Source organism: Erinaceus europaeus, chromosome 22 (assembly GCF_950295315.1).
Source record: "Erinaceus europaeus chromosome 22, mEriEur2.1, whole genome shotgun sequence".
Classification (NCBI taxonomy): domain Eukaryota; kingdom Metazoa; phylum Chordata; class Mammalia; order Eulipotyphla; family Erinaceidae; genus Erinaceus; species Erinaceus europaeus.
This window is the reverse complement of record NC_080183.1, coordinates 11,956,149-11,964,151: the sequence shown is the minus strand read 5'-3', so window position 1 is coordinate 11,964,151 and position 8,003 is coordinate 11,956,149. Positions and strand designations below refer to the sequence as shown.

At 40.9% G+C, this 8,003-nt stretch overlaps 1 pseudogene; it reads left to right on the top strand.

Moving 5' to 3' along the window:
- The first annotated feature begins 514 nt into the window (after positions 1-514).
- LOC132535469 (U1 spliceosomal RNA) lies at positions 515-689 on the top strand (annotated as a pseudogene).
- Positions 690-8,003: the final 7,314 nt, after the last annotated feature.

The window sequence follows — 8,003 nt, the reverse complement described above, 5'->3', positions numbered from 1 at the left end:
TTAATCAGAGCACTGCTCAGTTCTGACTTATGATGGTGCAGAGGATTGAACTTGGGACTTTGGAGCCTCGGGTATGAAAGTCTCTTTGCACTCTTTGCATAACAATTATGCTATTTACCTCTGAATGACTTCTCTCTACAGAAATAGATTTTAAATTGTGGCACGTGATTTGTGGCTAAATAAATATCTGATCATATATATATATAAACTTTATTCTATAAGACAGAAGGATATTGAGTGGAGGAGGGAATAGAATAGGAGGAACAGGGAGAGACAGAGAGACACCTGCAGGGCTGTTTCCCTACTTGTGAGGCCTTCCTCTTGCAGGTGGGAACCAGGGACTTAAACCCAGGTCCTTGTGCATGATAACATACGCACTTAACGGGTACACTGCTTCCCATCCCCTGAATATTTGATTTTCTAGTTCTAGACTTGGCAGTTGTTAGAGTTTATGACACCATCATAGTCACACAGAAACTCATTTGAATGGGAGACAGATAATATAGCATTATATATACTTACCTGGCAGGGGAGATACCATGAGCATGAAGGTGGTTTTCCCAGGTTTTCCCAGAGCGCGGCTTATCCATTGCACTCCGGATGTGCTGACCCCTGCAATTTCCCCAAATGTGGGAAGTTCAACTGCGTTAATTTGTGGTAGTGGAGGACTGATTTCACACTCTCCCCTGTTTACAAAATGAAAGATTATATATAGCATTATATACATAAATAATATGTCTCTGGAATTTTCACTAACTCGACTGTATCAAGTCTTTTTCTTAATGATAAATGTTGATTTATTGTGCTAATAGCATGCATAATGATGTTGGGTGAATGAGACTAAATATACCATTTCATTTCAATCTCCAGAACAGATAAATAGAAAAAGGAAAAAAAAAAACGTGTATGGAAAGTATAATATCACTAGCTCTGTGGGTATAAGATGCTTATATTCAGAGTGACTAAGCAATTTAACCAGGCTCAAAATTACTTAATGTAAAGGGAAAATGTCAGCAAGAGACAAATGATGATGGTCTGGCCACAGTACATTTTACAGTGTGTCAATCCCTCTTTGAGTCTGTATGACACTTTTCAGGCTTTCCTGCTTCTTATAGAAGAGGTCAGAGAGAGAGTAGATCGTAAAGCAACACGAGATTTTTAAATTCAGTTGGATCGCTATTGATTGCGTTCTTGGATCGTATGATAAGCTACTAGTGTACTTAACTTCTTAGGTGCCCTGACACATCTTCCTCCTCAAATCTTTCTCCATTTTTCTGTGACCTTATTTCATTTCTTTCAGACTAGATTCTCTGCGTTCATGACCTGTACTCGTAGCACTGACTTCTGATTTGTCTCCACAGTATTGACTTGTTTGTCTTCCTTTTTTTATATAATTCTTTTATTTATTTATTTATTTATTTATTTCCTTTTGTTGCCCTTGTTGTAGTTATTATTATTGTTGTTCTTGTTGGATAGGACAGAGAGAAATGGAGAGAGGAGGGGAACACAGAGAGGGGGAGAGAAAGACAGACACCTGCAGACCTGCTTCACTGCCTGTGAAGCGACTCCCCTGCAGGTGGGGAGTCAGGGCTCGAACCGGGATCCTTCCGCAGGTCCTTGCTCTTTGTGCCACCTGCACGTAACCCGTTGAGCTATACCACCTGACTCCCCTTGCTTGTCTTCTTAACATTAATCAATAAATCAACTACAATGGAGTTAGTCATGGCAACTAGACAGAAAGTTTATCTCTAACAACAAAACAGCACGCACCGAGACAGACTAAATTTTGATTCCAATAACCAGGGACTTCTATACTTTTCTTGATTTCGTGCACACTCTGAGCACAGTCATACTTCACTCTTAGATTTCTGATCTCCTCAGCAATTTACATTGTACTCATTGCACTTTCTCACATCTTTATTTCTTTTTTAGATGATTATTTCTTCCTCTCTTCCTTCTCCTCCTCCTTCTCCTCCTCTTCCCCCTTCTCCTCCTCCTTCTTCTCCTTCTCCTCCCACTCCTCCTCCTCACCCCCCTTCTCCTCTTACTCCTATACTTTTACTCTTATTTTTGCCACTGGGGTATCGCTGAGGCTCAGTGCCTACACCAGGAATCCATGATCTCCCCCATTATTTTATATTAGATGGGACAATAAGAAATTGAGAAGGAGGGGGAGGGAGAGAGAGAAAGAGAGACACCTGCAGACCTGCTTCACCACATGTGAAATTTGTTGACCCTTTGCAGGTGGGGAGTGAAAGCCCAAGCCTGAGTCCTTCTGCATGATGACAACACGTGCACTCAGTCAGGTGTGCCACTGCCCAGCCCCCGCTAATGTAATTTCTAGTTCCTCTTTCTGACTGCGTATTACCAGTATTCTAAGCTACCTAAGATAATTTTATCCCTGGAATACAGCTTGCTGAACAAAATTGGCAAATTAGAAGAACTACAATAGGGAGATGGTGGTAATGTTAACAGATCTAATTTATTTTGTCATTTACTACATGTTTGACAAGTTACTAAGTATTTTACATCTAATGTCACTTACAAGCATAATAGGCACTTCCAAACAGATAACATCCCTGTTTTGGAAGTGTTGCAATTGCAGTAGAAAAAAAATGTTCATTTTTTCCAAGACTACACAAAAGAATCAGGATTCCAGTTGATAAGTATGTAAGTCTAAACAGAAAACTATTCACTAATAAAGTGATCTCTCTCCCTTCAGTATCTATCTATACACTGCTACTTTTCCTGATTTTTCTGGAGAGAAGTCAGACTTTTATTTCTAAACAGCTAGTAAGGCATAAGACTAAGATGTCCTCTTATTTGTTTCAATCTTTTCATGACAGTTGCTGAAAATATTCCTGAGGGGATAATAACCTAAAAGGAAAGATAGCTTTATAAATTTGGCTTACGCCGCAATACAAAAAATGTGAGCTCTCAACAAATATCTAGCCTTGTTCAAGAGAAACAACTTTGATCACTTTACACCCCAGGTGACTCCTACCAAACAGGTGTAACCAACCATTCTGACCCCCATCACTTTGTGAGTGTCTTTTCCAGGTTAGCTGAGAGCTTATGTCAGATCCCTGCCAGACATGTTAATAGGCAGAGCTTCTTGAGGGAAGACAGGAGGGGAAGTGTGAAAGACAGCAGGGCCTCCAATGGCACTGAAGTGTCTGCCTGTCAGTGTGAGTCAGCATTGAGTCTCAGGAAGAACACAAGATACAAATCCCAAGGAAGACAGCCTTAGTCTCACCAAACAAATGTGATATTTCAGGCATATTACTTAAAGGTATACAGTGCGCCTTATATAGATAGTTTTTCTTATGACTTCTTGTCTCTAGAATCAAGAGAAAACATTTCGCCCAGGTTGGGAGATAACTTACAGGCAGAGTTTGTGTTTGATCTTGTCTGAGGCTCTAGTTTTGATCCCTAGTCCTACATGAGAGAGGCAGGGTGAAGTGGTACTGTGTTATCTAAGATAAATACTCTTTCTATGAATTGACTGACTCAGGAATGGCGGATCCCACACACATGAAGTCTGGCAAGTAATAATAATAATAAAGGAAGACGTTTTGCCTTATAATATACCCTTTCTCAGGGGTGGGGGAATGATACTTGCTTGTTGAGAGTTGTCTCAAGAGGATTCCCTGAGTTAGAGTTTGAAGAGTTAGTAGTAGGAGACTGACTACCTTTTAGGGGAAAAAAGGGAGTTTGAAAAAGATTCCAAATTGTGACTGAGAAACCATTCTACCGCTGTGTGTGTTTTTTTAAAACAAAAGATGATAACATTTCACTCACTTCCATACCAAAACCCTTTATTTCACCCTGGTGATTAGTAGGGCATATAACATTTAACAAAATAACAGACAGCCTTACGTGGAATTTTGCACATGTGCAATTCCACTGGTCCTTGACTGACTTTTTCTTACATTGTTTTAATTTCAGATAGAGAGATAGAGAGAGATAAAGAGCGATTGCTCTACTCTGCCACTCATGAAGCATTCCCCTGGTTCCCCCCAGGTCCTCATGCATGGTAGGCATGCACTCTACCAGGTGACTTAACTATGTCTCAGTCTTTTAGCCTTTTTTCTTCTAGCATTTGCCCTTCTTCCGTAGCCTTTAAAGAAAATTTACAACATTGGGAAAATACCGATTCATTCTGGATCTCACTTTTTCTATGTGTAGAAAAAATTGAAGTACTATTTTTTGTTTATTATTTATTTATTTATTTTTACTAGAGCCCTGCTCACCTCTAGTTTAAGGTGGTGTGTGGGGGGGGTTGAACCTGGGACTTTGGAGCCTCGGGCATGAGTCTCTTTGCATAACCATTATGCCACCTTCCCCTGAAAAACTGTATTTCTTTATTGAAACTTCTTCATGAGAATCCCCTTTTTGATAGGATGCAATGTGTGTGTGTGTGTGTGTGTGTGTGTGTGTGTGTGTGTGTGTGTGTGTGTTTAAAATGTTCAGCTCAGGTCTGGGAGTGTCCGTATTATCTAGTGACTGTATTTGTTATGGGTGCTAGAGAGATCTCTGTAAATTGTTATTTTAAAAGTGGGCTAAGGAGCTAGGAGAGGTTGCTCTATAAACACAGGAAGCACAAGTTGTGGAGCAAAAAGCAGGAATGTGGTGTCTCTGTCTCTGTCTCTCACATTATACTGACCAAAAATAGGAGGAAGAGCAGGAGGAAGAGAAGAAGAAGAAGGAGGAGGAGGAGGAGGAGGAGAATGAGGAAGAGGAGGAGGAGGAGGAGGATGAGGAAGAGGAGGAGGAGGAAGAGGAGGAGGAGGAGGAAGAGGAGGAGGAGGAAGAGGAGGAAGAGGAGGAGGAGGAGGAAGAGGAGGAGGAGGAAGAGGAGGAAGAGGAGGATGAGGAGGAAGAGGAGGAGGAGGAAGAGGAGGAGGAGAAGAAAAAGAAGAAGAGGAAGAAGAAGAAGAAGAAGAAGAGGAAGAGGAGGAGGAGGAGGAGGAGGAGGAGGAGGAGGAGGAAGGAGATGGAGGAGGAACAGGAGAAGGAGAAGGCAATAGACGAGAAGAAGGAAAAAAGAGCAGGAGAAGAAAGAAAGAAAGAAAGAAAGAAAGAAAGAAAGAAAGAAAGAGAAAAAGCCCACCAAAAGTGGTATAACCATGGAGATTGAAAGCACTCAGTGAAAACCCTAACCATAAAAATAAAAAGGTAATTACTTCTTTGGAAATATACCTTGTATTAAATACTTAACTTCTCTAGGCCTATAGTCTCTCATCTGTTAGGCAGGGGTAGTAGTGCTAATTATCACAAAGGGGGGTCATGCATATTATGCAAGTTAAGAGATATATGTTGCTCAAGTTAGTTAATGAAAAATATCTGAACAGGGGTTAAAACAAATAATAAAGTCTCTGATATTTTTGTGCTGGGATAATAGTAATTGCCTGAATTAAACATGACAAATGCCATGTAAATAATGTGTCGGGAAACTTTCTACTTTTATCTAGCTAGTAATAATATACCTTCCTTTCATTCCCTTTCCAAAATGATATATCTGCATGACAGAAGTATTTCTAGCCTGCATTGCAGAATAACCTGAGGAAAACAGACTAAGACTGGAACACAAGCTAGGATCACTTCTCTGGAGAGAACTTTCCCCACACTGCTGGGTATGGAGAAAACAGCTAGTTATTCATATTTAATGGCTGCAAGCAAATCTTTCAGGATGGTGCAATACTGTCGTCAATACCTCTAGCCTCTCAAACTGTTTAGTTCTGTTCAGTTCAAGCCTTTGCTTTCAGGGTTGAGCAAACCTAAAAAGATTTTACAGGGTTTAGCATGGCAAGGTTGAATACAAAAACCAAGCCCAGGTAACTCTCAGACCATGAGGTGAGGCTCCCAGATGCAATTAGCAGCAGAGCTGTGCTTCTCTGGTCTCCTGGAATTCATGGAAAGACAATTTCCTTAGAGTCTTAAGTCTGTTAGGAAATGACCTTCACTGACTAAATGTGTTTTTAGTTTTCATTTTCCCAGCCCTATTTTGGTGGTTGCCACAATGCCTTCACCAAACGCAGTGACAGTAAATTGTATTCATATTCATCCTGATGAGAAGAGTCAAATATTCTATTTTCTGATACAGAGAGAAGTCATGTAATCAGAACTTAACTCTGCAAGCTTCAAATATATTTCAATCAGCTTTCTAACAGCAAGGAGTGTTTTGAAATTAGAGTCTGTTTCTCTGATTAGTACCTCACAACACTGAAGTAAATGTTGGCCAAGCAGCTTCTCTTCAGTTGCCTGAGTTTGTCTTCTAATTGCACAAGGATTTACCCACATCCTTTTCCGGTATCTGTACAACTGAGGTTCCTTTCTTTCTTTCTTTCTTTCTTTCTTTCTTTCTTTCTTTCTTTCTTTCTTTCTTTCTTTCTTTCTTACCAGAGCACTGCTCAGCTCTGGCTTATGGTGTTGTGGGTGATTGAACCTGGGACTTTGGAGCATCAGGCATGAGAGTCTCTTTGCATAACCATTATGCTATCTACCCCCACCCGCCCTGCCTTTTCATTCTTAGTTCCTAGAGACTTTTCTCTTTTTTTAAAAAAAACAGAGATCTTTATTTATTTATTGGATAGAGATAGTCAGAAATTGAGAGGCAAGGGGGTGATACAAAGGAAAAGAGACAGAGAGACACCTGCAGCACTGCTTCACCACTTGCAAAGCTTTCCCCTTGCAGATGGGGACCGGGGGCTTGAACTCAGTTCCCTGTGCACTGTAGCATGTGCATTCAACCAGGTGGGCCACTACCCGGCGGCCCCCCTAAAGACTTTTCAAAACTGTGCACATATATTTAGCATATTATATTCCCAGCACTCCCACCGCATTGCACCTCACTTCTTTATGGTTGTTAAGAGAACCATTACTTTTTTATTTGTAATCTCTCTTCAGTGAAGGTCTTTATTCTCTTTTAAGGATTCATTTGGTTAGGGTAAATTAATTGGGGAAAATTTGTATTTTATGAACTAAAAGCCTACATATTGGAAAACCTGACTATACATAAACCCACCTTTACCAAGTAACAAAACCATAGGAATGGTATTGCAATGTCAACAGAAGTTCTGTGCATACTGTTATGGAGTGAATTATATAGGCTTTGTCCACTTGGGTACACATGGGCTCTTTGTGATCATTCTCAACTTCAACCAGTCATAGATACCTTGAAGAAATTTAAAAATATTTAAATCATCTGGTAATTATTACTTAAGAATCCTTTATCCCCAGCAGAGGGTATGACACACTGTCATCTATCATAGGATGATATGAAATTGCACACCTTTCAACACTTGTCTTGTAAATCAAGTCTTGCCCTTCGATCCCCTTAGTGAAATGAATCTCTCTATGGTGCAACTGAATAAAAGCCCTCAATCATGGATTATGGAATGCCACAATGCTCTAAAGACCAAGAAAATAAGATGTAAGAATGACTTTATCCTGGGGCCAAGGTTAAGCACACACATCACAGTACACAGGGACCTGGGTTCAAGTCCCTGGTCTCCATCAGCAGGAGGAAAGCTTCCTGAGTAGTGCCGCAGGGCTGCAGTTCTGTCTCTCTTTTTCAGCCACCAGGTTCCAGATGCTACCTTGATGCCAACCAGATTTCCTTCGCAGACGACCCCACCATATGTCCTAGAGTCCCACTCCCCAGATCTCTGCCCCATTAGGGGAAGAGAGAGACAGGCTGGGAGTGTAGATAGACCTGCCAATGCCCATGTTGCAGTGGAGTAGCAGTTACAGAAGCCAGACCTCCCACCTTCTGCACCTTCCCATGATCCTGGGTCCATACTCCCAGAGTGATAAAGAATAGGGAAACTATAAGAGGAAGGGATGGAATATGGATATCTGGGAGTGGGCAATGTGTGGAAATGTACCCACTTTTATCCTATGGTCAATGTTTCCATTTTATAAAGAAAAAAAAAGTAGAGAGTCGGGTGGTGGCACAGCGGGTTAAGAGCAAGTAGCACAAAGCAAGGTTGATTTTCCTT